This window comes from Vulpes lagopus, chromosome 7 (genome assembly GCF_018345385.1).
Source record: "Vulpes lagopus strain Blue_001 chromosome 7, ASM1834538v1, whole genome shotgun sequence".
NCBI lineage: Eukaryota > Metazoa > Chordata > Mammalia > Carnivora > Canidae > Vulpes > Vulpes lagopus.
In genome coordinates this window covers 53802291-53815401 of record NC_054830.1, presented here as the reverse complement: position 1 = coordinate 53815401, position 13111 = coordinate 53802291, and the positions used below count along the sequence as shown (strand labels likewise).

Sequence of the window (13111 nt, the reverse complement as noted above, 5' to 3'; positions counted from 1 at the left end):
GGGGAATTATAAAGGTATGTCAGAAAGTTAATTAATAAAAAAAAAATTGTGTGGTTTTTCTGGAGTTTGTAATGTTTATGGCAGTTGTTAGCTTTCTGATAGTTTTTAAAAGACTTTTTTATTTACTCATGAGAGGCACAGAGAGAGAGGCAGAGACCCAGGCAGAGGGAGAAGCAGGCTCCATGCAGGGAGCCCGACGTGGGACTCGATCCGGGACCCGGGGTCACGCCCTGAGCCGAAGGCAGCCGCTCAAGCACTGAGTCACCCGGGCGCCCCTGATGCGTATTTTGTAGGACTCCTTGGTTCATCCTAATCTCACCTTTTGTACCCCATTTTCTATTAAGGGGCTCCCGGGACTGCAGGCCTCGGACTCCACGTCTAAACGGTGGCACTGCCCCAGGCCGGGCTAGGGTCCCGGCGCAGCCCGCATCCCGAGGTCATCCCGTCCGCGTCGTTTCTCGGCCCCTGGTGGCCCAAGGGGTAGGTCCCGAGGCGCGGGGGCAGCGGCGCGGGGCGGCGGCCCGGGGGCGGGGAGGTGCCAGCGGGGCCGGGGGCGGGGGCGGGGGCGGGGGCGAAGCGCGGGGAGGCCGGTTGGCTGGAGCCGCACGTCCGCGCGCCCGCAGCGCCCGCAGCGCCCGCCCCGGCCGCCGCCCACGCGGGGCCCCGAGCCGCCCGGGAAGCGCGCCCGGGGCTCGGCGCCAGCGGCCCGCCGCGGCCTGCCCGACCCTCCGCGAGCCTCCGGCGGGCGGCCGGCGTGGGCGGACACGTGCGGCCCCGCGTGCGCCCCCGCCCCGCCCGGGCGCCCCAGCCCGCAGGTGGCAGGTGGCAGGTGGCGGGGCGCGAGGAGGCGCCCTGCCTGCGGGCTGCAGGCTGCGGCCGGGCGGCTCGTGGGCTTCCCCAGCGCTGAGGCCACGGCAGCGCCCACGATAAAGCAGCCCTGACCATAAGGCCAGCCTCCCCCCGGCTCCGTGCCAGGCCCTGCTCCCGCGCTGCGCACTCGTGACCCCGCGCAAACCTGTGTTGGGCCCCAGGTCACAGCCGAGGAAGCCGAGGGGAAGGCAGGCTGCTGTCACCAGTGCTGGTAACCGTAGAGCAAGGGCTTAGCGGCAGGAGTGATGGCTTTCGGAGGGCCTGCCCTAGGCAAGCAGGTGACACGGGATCACACTAAATCCCTGTACCCCCCCCCCCCCCCCCCCGTTGTCAAAGGAAGACCGGGTCTCAGGGAAGCCAAGTTACTTGGCCACGGAGACGGGAACAAACTCAGCCCTGGTCACTGCTGACCATTCCCGAAGGGGCCTCTCACCTGTAATTTGACATCACCTCGCCTGGTCCTTGCCTCTAAACTGCGTAGGGCGCTTAGGGTCTGTGACCACAGGGTGATGCTTCTGAGGCTCCAGCAGAAAAGCGGCTGCTTGCCCCAGGGGCATTCAGCTGTGCAGAGGAAGAACCAGACGGAAAGTAGGGCTCCAGACTCACCCAGGTACCGCGTGCTGTTTTGGGCCTGTTTCCTATCTCTGAACTCAGGTGAAGGAGCCCAGAAAAGCCACTTGTTGTAGATGTCCTTCTCTTGTAGATTTCAGGTTGCCCCCCCCCCCCGCCAGAAGACACCTGTCTTTCTTTCCCACCAGGTGCCCGGTGGTCTTGCCCTCTCCCCTCGATCTGCCTGCCCTGCCCCTCACAAACTCTGGAGTCCGGAGCACTTCTGAGGGGTGGGCACTGTGCCCACTAGGCCCCAGCCCACTCTGGGGAACGTCACCTCCTGTGCCATGCAGACCCCTGGCCCCAGGCCCAGCCTAGAGAGCCCCTGAAGCCAGTCAGAAACCTGGATCATGGGAATCTGATGAGGCAGATAGGGTAGGGACCACACAAGGTCACACGGCAACCAAGAGGCTGAGACCATTGTCTTACCTGGAAGGAACTGGATGTGGGGTTTCTGGCCTCCCCATTCCTGAAGCTGGCCATGAGGCCTAGCAGTATTGCCCAGCTTCTGGCTGCTGGGACATAAATTAAGGACCAACCCCCAGGTCGGGGACTGGCCCTAGGGCTGACTCCTCTGTACATGGACATCTTCCTCCTCTCACCATGGCCTTGACCTGTGAGGCTTCTTTCCTTGCCGGGGCTGTAAGACAGTAAGGTCTTCTTCCTAGGTGAGAGGAGTGTGTCAAAAACTCTTGAATGTGGAAGAGGAAGTGTGGTGGGTGAGGGAGGCTAGGACGTGCAAGAAAGGCCCTGAACATTATTGGTAGTAGTGGCCAACTGCCGGGCACCCAGCTGGCCAGGCACAGAAAGACCTGGAACTCAGACTCAGGCCTCTGGCCCCTGCTGCAGGGCTCTCCTGCACCGTCTGGTCCACACAATGAAGATCTCTCTCAGGCCTTGGGGGTTTTCTGTGTGATAGACACATGTGCCCTCTGTGGACTATAACAGTTGTTGGTTTTTTTTTTTTTAAGTAGATGATTTTTTTTTTTTAGAGCAATTTTAGGTTCAGTTAAATTGAGAGGAACATAGAGATTTCCCATCCTCCCTGGCCCCACCCATGCACAGCCTCCTTCAACAGATTGGTACCTTTGTTGTAGAGCTTGGACCTACACCGACACATCATTATCACCAGAGTCCCTAGTTTATTTGAAGGTTCACTCTAGGTGGTGTACATTCTGTGGATTTGGACAAATGTACAAGACGTGTATGTACCATTGTAGTAGCATACAGAGTAGTTTCACTGCCCTAAAAATCCTCTGTGCCCAGCCTTTTCTTTTCTTTTTCTTTTTCTAACTATTTCTGTATTTACAGAATGCAAATGACTTCACTTTGGTTTCTGCCAACTTTACAATCCTGCATGGAGTTCTCTTCTTTATGATGTCCTCCCATTCCTGGGGTCACCAATGCTGAGGACACAGGCTGTGTTTCCTTCTGTGCATCTTATGTCTGTGTAAACATAACCACTGTGAGATGATGAGGACTGAGCACGTGAGTGGTCCCAGGAGCCAGTTCCAGAAGCCAGCGTTGACTGCAGCACCTAGTGTATGCCTGACCTCACTGTACAATTTCATCCTTACAGCCGCCCTCATGATCGGTATCTCCAATTCACGGATGAGAACACTGAGGCTCACAGGTCCCAAAGGCAGTAAGTGTCAAAGCTGGGATTTTAGCCCATGTGTCTCTGACTGAGCTGACATCTCTGCACTTTGAAAAGCAGACAGCATCTTGGTCTGTGAGAATTCCTCTCTTGCATCGTGGCCCTGGGGATGGAGATGCTGAGCCAGCGTGGAAAGAGCCTGAAGATACAAGTTTGCCTCACGACTGAGCCCCTAAATGTGAAGTGTGAGGCCTCAGCAGCCTAATATGTGGCCCCTTCTTTTCTTTGGCATGGTTTTTAGAAGACTCAGGAGCCTGAGCTGGGGAAGGAAGGGAGGGTGAGCCCAGCTCATGTCCACAGGACAGATGTCAGCAGAAAATACACACCCAGTCAGAGGAATGCACTTTCACATTCTACACACACATATGCACATGAACCCTCATGATGTTCAAAGCTGTCTCCTCACCATTATCCCATTTAGGCCTCCAATCAGGGCTGCCTCCTATGGTTGCTCATGCCGTGCACTGCACAATTGTAAGAGCCGCCAGTCACATGGACTGTGATGTGAGCAGCACCCCCTGGAGTAGCCTAACACTGTGGCCCTGTTCACAGTAACCTGGGAGGGAGCCAAGGAGACTTGGCCCATTTTGTAGCTAGTAGAAACTGAAGCTCAGAGACAGCCAGTGACTTACCCATGGGTCAAAGAATGAGTCAGTGGTTGGAACAAATTCTATGTCATCCTTTGTCTCCCTCCCCCAGGCATTTCACAAAGAATTCCTCTTTCTTTCTAAAACTTTGATTTACTTTCAAAAACAAATCATTTTAAACTTCTATCTATTTTTGAAGAGGAGCCATACTCATGTGATACAGAATTGTAAGGGTACGAAAGGATATAAAGAGAAAGCTGTTCCCCATCCACCCCGACCCCCAAACAGCCCCTGCTGCTGTCCTGTGCCCCCTTCCAGAGACAGTCTGTACACCTGTCACACCAGAGGGTGTGTACAGTGCCTGCACACCTTGCTGTTTTCACATTACATGTCCTGCAGTGTATCAGAACATTTCAGGCTATGGGATTCTTCGTTTTACCCGTGAACAAAATTCCATCAAGTGGAGGCCTTAACTGCTGCCTAAGCAGGACCCACCGGTGTTCACATAGGGCATTTCCAATCTCTCGTGCAAGCAAAGGATTGCCAGATACTCCCCCTCCTCGAGCACAGAGTATCATTCCGTAAATCTGAAAACACACCTCAAGGATACATTCTTCATTTCTTTAAAATCAAAATGTTTCATTTTTGAAACAAACATAAAACACCATGAAAGGACATATCAGAAAATATAAGAGAATATCCGTATCGCTCACCCCTACTTCCTAGAAGTGACCAATAGTTCATATTATTTCATGTCTTGCACCTGTGGCTTAATATATATGATTGGTTGCAAAACCAGCCACAATACTTCACACCTCTTTGGGTGCACTGTCCCTTGTGACTTGGTAGCTTGTCCCACTGAGAGTCAGAGTCTGTTTCTCCCTACATTAAATCTGAGCTTGGCCCTATTCCTGGCGTTGGCCATTAGAATGTGGAAGTGATGGTGTGCCAGTTCCAGGCCTAGGCCTCAAGAAGCTTTACATGCTTCTGCTAACTCTTTTGGAACCTTGCTGCCCCATGGGAATAAACCCAGGCTAGCCTGCTGGAAGATGAGAGATACATGGAACAGGGGAGACTCATCCCAGTTGCCCCAAAGTTCCAGAGAGCAGCTCCTTGAAATCTAATCTGACGTCCCAACTCCAACCCTTCCCCCCTACCCCATGCCAGCTTCCCCAGCAAAATCAGAGCCCTCCATCCAACCAGAGGCCGAGTATAGCGACCTAGGTATCTCTACAGAGGTGGGAGGTGGGGGGTGGGCAGGGCTTGGAGGAAGCCATATGCATGCTCATTTTGTATGCCAGAGAGCAGAGGTCTTTCCCAATGTGTCTTTGGGAGAAAAATTGTAAAATGGTCACCAATGACTGTCCCTCTCACCTCCTGCCTGTTCTAGTTGGTCTTTCATTCACTCAACACACTTTTGTTGAGCACCTACTACATACCAGGTCTAGGTGTCAGGGATATAGCCATGAGCAAAACTGACATTCTCTGCAAGTCACATGCTAAATGGATGAGACAGACAATATGCATTTAAGCCCATGATTATATGTCAGTAAGTAATAAGTGTTCAGAAAGAAATAAAGCAGGGTAAAGAGACAGCAGTGATGGGATAGCCAAGAAATGCCCATCAGGGAAGGGATGTGTGAGCAGACACTGGAACAATAACAAGGAGTGAGCCTGGCAGACATTCTAGGCCAAGGGTGTAACAGCGTGTGCAAAGGCCTGGAGGTCCCTTTGCTCCTAAGATCCTGAGCTCAAGGTAGGAGTGAGTGTGCAGAAATGCTGGAGGAACAGCCAGGAGGCAGGTGTGGCTGGAGCAGAGTTAGCATGGTGTGTGGGGAGTGGGGAACAAGAATAGAGGTGTCTCCTGTCACTCCACTCCCTCTTCCAATCCTCAACACCCCCCTCCCACCATCTGCAAACTGACCTCTCCATCCTTTTTCCTCTTGTCCAAGGCTGATCCCTCCCCCCAAGCTCTGGATCCCATTTAGCCCTTTATGCCTCCTCAGATGCCTCCTGCCTCCCTCCCGCCTGAGATTCTTAGCACACATCATTCCCTCTCCCTCCAAGTCCTCCCCACCCCTATTCGCCTGGCTGTGCATCTTTTCAGGTCCAGGCAGGCCTCACATTTCCTGAAGGCTTCTCTGGTGCCCCAGGCTGGGTTGGAGGCCCTGTGGGCTCCCTCACTTGCCTGAGCTTCCACCCTGTGGATCTGACTCACTGGCAAGGTCATGAGCTCCCAGGGCCTAGCAAATGTCTGATTCCCCTTTGCATCCCCAGGCCTGAGCTCTGGGTTTGGCCAGGTATGCAGATGACATTCCTATGGCTTCAGGCTAAGACATCTGGCTCCCCAGATCCCCTTCTGCACCATCTCCCCTGCTTGTCCCTGTAGCCTGGGACAGTTGAGTCTCCGCCACCAAGACCTATTTGCTGCTCACTAAGCCGATATGGTGTTTCCTGTCCACCCCCACCATAATAAGCCACTCCCATTCCTGTCTCCTTAGCCCAAATCTCCTCCCTCAAAACCAGCTGGAGCCTGTTTTGATTGGAGCAGCACAAAGCACACGAGAAACAGCTAGACAGGTATGTTGTATGATGTCTGCCTGGCCCTCAGCTTCCTCACCCACTGGCTGGGGATGCAGTGGTACCCAGAGCATAGGGCAGGGGTGGGGAGTGGATGGTGTGTGCTTACCTGGTCTCTTCCCCCTTGGCCCTGGAATCCCTGAGGTGCTTGAGTTATCTCTGTAACCCCCCTCAGTGTCCAGAATATAACAGCTTCTCAGCAAATATATACAAAATATATAAAGATGCCATACTTTATGGTTTCCATTGCACAAACATTATTGTGTTCTGTCCTCACAGCAATTCTTACCAGCATCCCGTCATTTCATATGAGCACACTGTGGCTCCTGAGCCAGGAAGACTGAGTCAGGAGGGCCTTGGCCATCAGCTTTGGCAAGACTCCTACCACAACCAGAGAGGTTGTGGGATCCGCCCAAGGCCAGCCCTTGAATCCTGATCCTTAGATTCCAGATCCTAAGCTCAAAACCCTTGCACATTCTTAAGTCCTCCCTATGACACTCTGAAGTGAGCAATGATATCACGCCCATTTTATAGCCCAGAAAACTGAAGCACAGCTTGTGAATGACAGAGGCAGAACTTGACCCCAAGTCTGGGGACTATCTCTGTGTTCCTCACACATCTCCATACGTAAGCTGATTGATAATAAATAAGGAGAGATATTTTCTTTCCCTCTCTTTTGGCCTTTTTCCCATTTTTGAGGATTTAGGGTAGCAGCTGTCCTGGAAAGAACAGGACATGCAGTGCCCAGCCAGGCACCGGCTAGCTGGAGGTGGGAGGCAGGAGCTGTGAATTAATTGGTCAGCCCCTTTGAGTTGGGAGCAAGCCTCTGAATGCATCTCCATTGTTTTGCGGCTTAGAGACCTGGGGAGGTGGAGTGCCTCACCTCCCAGCGGCCACATGTTGACCTTGGAGCTGGGGTGTAACTTCAGGCACTGTTGACGAATGGAAAGTGGCTGGAGGGGGAGGGGGGGATACTGCCCTGTTTGTGTTTTGTCATCTGTCTTTGGTGTCCCAGGCTTTAGGGCTGGGTTAGGACTGTAAAAGCAGGGATGGTCTTAACGTTTGGTTATTTCTTGGCATGAAGAGGTAGGATGTGGGCATCCTGCAGCATTTAGCTGACATCCATATCCAATGGTAAAATCATGCCTCCTGCCTGGGACTGCTACACAGACATGCAATAGTACCTGGCAACACACACACAAACACACACACACACACACACACACACACACACAGGTCTGCGGAGCCCCAAAGCTGAGGAAATCCTGCAGGTTTTGAAGCATTTAGTCAACACCTACTGTATACCAGGCACGCACTAACCACAACACTGGCTAGGGGTGCTGCGGATGACCTTGGTGCACCCTTAGCCTCCTGAAGCCTTGGTTGCCTCAGCTGGAAGGAAGAGATAATGATAATACTGGCCTCATGATCCTGTAGACAATGAGGGGGATAAACACCACAGCCTCGAGAGGGTCCATCCCAAGCTGCCAAAGTGCTGGTCAGGAACTGAAGCACAAACAGCTCTGTGAAAATTAAATAATTTGGCTCCTCCAAAACTTAGGAGATTTTTTTTTTTTATCAATTTCATGTCATGGACTGGATGGAATTGGAACTAAAATCCACATGACTTTTGAATGAAATACACATGGGAAAGAAGAAGAAAACTCATGCTGACTACTCATAATAGCCAAGATGGGGAAACAGCCTAAGTGTCCAGCATCGATAGATGAATGGATAAAGAAGATGTGGTGTTCACGTACAACAGAATAGTATTCAGCCATGAGGAAGAAGGCAAGCCTGCCATGTGCTGTGGCTTGGATGAAACTTGAAAGCATGATGCTAAGCGAGATAACTCAGAGAAAAACAAATACTATATGGTCTCACCTGTAGGCGGAATCTGAAAAAGTCAAACTCAGAGAAACAGAGTAGAGTCGTGGTCGCCAGGCATCAGGAGTGTGGAAAATGGGGAGCTCTTGGTCAAAGGTACAAACTTCCAGTCCTAAGATGAATGAGTTCTGGGGATCTAATGTACAGCATGCTGTTATAGCTAATGATACTGTATTGCATGCTTAAATATTCTCATCACTGAGCACCTTAAACTTACACAATGTGTAATTGTGTGTCACGTGCCAATTTTATCTTAACCTGGAGGATAAAAGTGAAGGGAAAAAAGGAACGCATGCTGAAATATGTAGTAAACCATCAAGGAAATGATAAGCCAAGATCAAAAGAGTAAACAAAATATTTCCTCCTAGGGACACCTGGGTGGATCAGCAGTTGAGCACCTGCCTTTGGCTCAGGTCTTGATCCTGGGATCCAGGATCGAGTCCCGCGTTGAGCTCCCTGCATGAAGCCTCCTTCTCCCTCTGCCTGTGTCTCTGCCTCTCTCTCTCTCTCTCTCTCTCTGTTTCTCTCTCTGTGTGTGTGTCTCATGAATAAATAAATAAAATCTTTAAAAAATGTATTTCCTCCTCGCTGGGACTTGCCCTTTGACTTTCTTAAGGGTATCTTTTGATGTTGTTAATTTCAATCAAGTACAACATCTGTATTTCTTCTTTCCCAGGTAGGGCGCCTTGTCTTCTGTTGAAGAAATCCTTGCCTCCCGAAGGCCATAAAGACTGCCTTGAATGCTCTACACTGCAGTCCATCATCCACCTTGGATCATGTCTATGCATGGAGTATAAAGTCAAGGTTTGCGATTTTCCATATGATGTCCAGTCATTCCAGCATGATGTGTTGAAAGTCATTCCTTTCCCCCACTGAACTGCTGTGGTGCTTTGAAATATGGAACACTGCATAGCAATAAACACAAGAAGCTGCTGCCTCCTATGACAGCATGGGTAAAGTCTGTAGATTTTATGGTAAACGAGAGAAGCCAGACACAAAGGAATGTGCAGCACGATTCCATTTATAGGATGTTCCAAAGAGGCCTCTGCAGTGACAGGGTGATAGTGGATGCCTTGGGGTGGGGTGTCACCTGGGAGGGGGCACAAGAGATCCTTCTGGGGTGTGGAAGTGTTCTTTATCTCCACCTTGGGTGGTGCTCCACAGGTGTCTGCAAGTGAAAACAAAAATCGATGAGCTGTACCATTAGGAACATTCTTTTAAATTAGTGTGCAAACAGCCACTGTTTGTATGCTATATGCTGATTTAAAAAAAAAAAAATGTTCTTAGAGCACCCAGGAGGAAAAGATGCATTCAGGCAGCGGGTGTTCACTGTGGAAGCTGTGAAGAGGCTTTTCAGAGCTGGAGAAATAAAAAGAGAAGCAGCCCCTGGAAGCTGGCCTGACTTCTAGCTGGGCCGTGCTGTTCCCCCATGGGACATAAACAGGCTCACAAAACACCAACCTCACCTGAGGTCCCTCTGGGACAGTGAGAGGGTGAGACACAGCAAAGCCACTTCACAATTGTTTCTCAGCATGGACAAAACAAGGTCCCCATGCTACCCACAAAACCCCAAGCTCCCTCTCTCATTGAGCCTCTTATTAAGCTAAAATAAATATGTCTCTACCAATTATCATCTATCAGCATTATCATCGTTTTGGTCTCCCACTCTGTAGATGACACTGATTGAGGATCCTCGGTCACACAATTACTTCTGCTTTCTGGCAGCATCCAATCTGGTGAGCCCCTCCTACCTGTGTTCCTCCCCTAAATCACCCAGCTGAAGCCCAAATCCTATAATGGGTTCTTTTCAGCACTCTCTACAGAGAACTCAGAATCCCCATGAGCAGCAAGGCCACACTATTTAACTACTGGTGGCTCCAGGTGATCTGGCTGCAGGGCATCTATTGGACATTTGACCAAAGTCCTGCAGAATAATCAGGTGTTTGCCATGCAGAGGAGGGAAAAGTGATCCAAGCAAAAGGCATAGATTAGCTAACACTTTTGCAGGAGGTGGAGGGACCCTGTTTGTGGATAGTGCTGGGGTGGGGGAGCATACAGTGGAGGTGGGTTGGGGCCAGAGCATGAGCGTTGAATGCTAAGCTTTAGAATGGACCTGAGACCAGGGTGAAGGGCACAAGACCTGACCCTGGAAGAGTGAGCACCTCCTTCAGCTTTGCACCCGAGGCACCTCACTCCCCTCACACTAATTCCAACCCTACTGGAGTTTCTGGAATTACCTCTAATTCAGAGCCAGCCCCAGCCTTGACTCAGTCTAGGGGGGACACCAGTCCCCATCAGTCTGGGGACACCCTAGACTCAGGCCAAGACTCAGTCTATGGGGACACCAGTGGGCAGAGCTGTCCCCAGTGCCATCTGTATGGCCAACCCTTTCTCCTGCTATCTATAGTAACTGTTTCTAGGCTTCAACTTATGCCACACTCAGCTACCCCAGCTCTTGGCATGAGACTCAGTGCGGATTCATGGGCAGGGGGCCACCGACCTCCCACCCCTGATTGCCAACCCCCCAGGGCTTTTTGGCCTCTGTCCACTGCCCTCTATCCCTCCTCTAGACCCCTGCCTGTCAAAGACCTGGCCTCTCTTGTCAGCCCAGGACTCAATTTGGGTCCTCTCTGACCCCTGGCCCTTGTGTCCTTTGGTGCTTGGCCACACCTGCCTGGCTCTCTTCGATCCCTGGGGCCTCTATGTGGCTGACTCCTGACTGGTAAGCCTTGAATGCTAGAGGTCAGGTAGGCTCTGTTCTCAGCCTTACATTTTCCTTGAGTGACCTTACCTCCTCTGCTGGTTCCTATGACCCTAAGACCCCCAGGTCTCTTTCCCAGTCTCCAGACCACTGAATCCTACCACAAGATAGATGCTTTCATTTGGGGCCCCAGAATTCCAAACACCCATCTCAGGCTGGGTTCTCTGTGTCAGAGACTCATGCTCCAGGGATGTGATGGGAACAACTGGGAGAATCTGATGAGGGCACAGAGGAAGCAGGATGTGGAAGGGGAGGATGCTGAGTGAGGACCCCACAGATGGCAGTTCCATCCTGGTTCCCCAGTTACTCTGGAGGCTAAGTCACACTGCAAGCCTGCCACTCCTGGAGGCAAGGTGTTTGGGCTTGCATACTCTTGTGCCCATGATCAAGGGTGGGCTTACCCACCCATTTCCAGCCACAGCAGCATCCAGAAGGAGCCTGCCTAGGAAGAGAGGCAGGAGCAGGATGGGCCAGGATGCAAATACCATCCAAACAGGTAGAGGGTACAAAAAGATGGGAGGAGACCGCACCCATCATCCCCTCCAATTGCTCCCCCTTCAAGATATTTCACCTGCACAAGTAGTAAACTCTGGGGCCCAGGCCCAAGAGCAGAAACCACCCTGTGGCCCAGTCCAGGTCAGTTCAAGCATCTGGGCCAGCTCTCCCTCTGTTACTTGTGCTGGGAGGTGGCACAGGGAAGCCCAACCAGGCCTTGACCCAGGAACCCCTGGTCTATTAGGAGTCCCTGATACCAAGAAATGACAGAGGAAAAGAGATGTCATTATTCCTCTACCATTCCTCCACGAGGAAGTGGGACTCCGGCTGGGGTGTGAGGACAGGCTGCTTATACTTGGGGCAGGGAGACAGGTCTGGGTGAGAAAGACGTCACAGAATGAGGAGGCATTGACCTAGAGGTGGAAGGATGATTCAGGCAGGAGATGGGGGGCAGGACGCAGCCTGGTTTACACAGGAAACAACACTGGTTTCACCAAGAATTCCCACAACTTTATCCGCATGCCACCTGCACAGTTTTCGACCTAATGATTTTCTATAAAGAACTCTCATTTAAAAGAAAAAAAAAACTTGAATGAGTTTCTTTCAAAAGGACATTTCATATTACTACCTCAAGTAGAAAGTGAATATCACTTGCCTAGAAAAAGAGAGAGGGGATTGTCCAGAAGGCCGTTGGATACATGGGTTTAGAGCCTGAGGGTGGGGGATCTGGACAGGAGGTGCACATTTGGGGTGACCAGCATGTGGACTGTGCGCCCCAGGGCACCCCCAACAAGCTGGGGAGTGTGGGAAGGTGTAGGAAGCCAAGGGGGAAGGGCCGCCAAGGAGGGGGTCTGCTCGCAGGGAGCCTGGAGCACCTGGAGAAAAACATACAGCCCACTGGGGATTATGGAAGCTCAAATACCAGATCCCTCCTTTAGGAACACAGCCTCAGCATTTTGCTATAAAATGCTTTTCCTACCTCTCCCATAAATGTAAAATGTCCTTTGGGGGAAAAAAAGTGTGTTTTTTTTTTTAACGAGAACAACAAATGATTGATATCCTTCCAAGGGATTAAAAAACTAAAAACCAGCTTTTACTTGATGCAGGCGTCGATACCTTCAACACATCCCTTTCCAAAAATAACAATAACAAAGCAAAACGCAAACAGGGCATGTTGGACACCAGAGTAGGAAAGTTTCCAGAAAAATTAAAAATATATATATTTGTCTAAGGTTTTAACAACCAAACTGACAACCCCCTGCCCTTGGCTTCCACGCTGTAATCAGAGCTGAACAATGGAGTGAAGACAAGCCTGTTTTCCCCGGGGTGCGGCCCATGTCAGCAGATGCATCAGTGGGGAGCTTTGTGCTCTCCAGCTGATGTGCAAAGCAGCTCTGCTAGCTGGTTTCCTGGTTTGAGTTTGGGGCATCTGTGCCACCCCCCTCAGCAGCCGGCTCCCTCTTCCAGGACACTGGGCCCTTCCCTGCACGGTCTGCTGGTTGCCCACCTCTGAGCTTTAGCAGTTGCTGTTTCCCTCCATCCGGTACATTCTTAATGCCACTCCTCCTCAATCTCTGCATGTTCAAATTCTCACCATCTCCTAACACCAAGGCGAGCACAGCATCCAACAGACCTGCCACAACCCTGGTTTATACCACGTGATTA

The 13111-nt window shown here is 51.4% G+C and overlaps 2 long non-coding RNA genes across 2 annotated transcripts; one reads left to right on the top strand and one right to left on the bottom strand.

Moving 5' to 3' along the window:
* Window positions 1-1166: 1166 nt before the first annotated feature.
* Window positions 1167-8650, bottom strand: LOC121494258. Its single transcript, XR_005988773.1, has 3 exons — window positions 8188-8650; window positions 1909-2143; window positions 1167-1431 (listed from the first exon to the last, which is right to left on the bottom strand). It is a non-coding gene; the product is annotated as an uncharacterized LOC121494258 (long non-coding RNA).
* Window positions 2138-9132, top strand: LOC121494259. Its single transcript, XR_005988774.1, has 2 exons — window positions 2138-6303; window positions 8867-9132. It is a non-coding gene; the product is annotated as an uncharacterized LOC121494259 (long non-coding RNA).
* Window positions 9133-13111: the final 3979 nt, after the last annotated feature.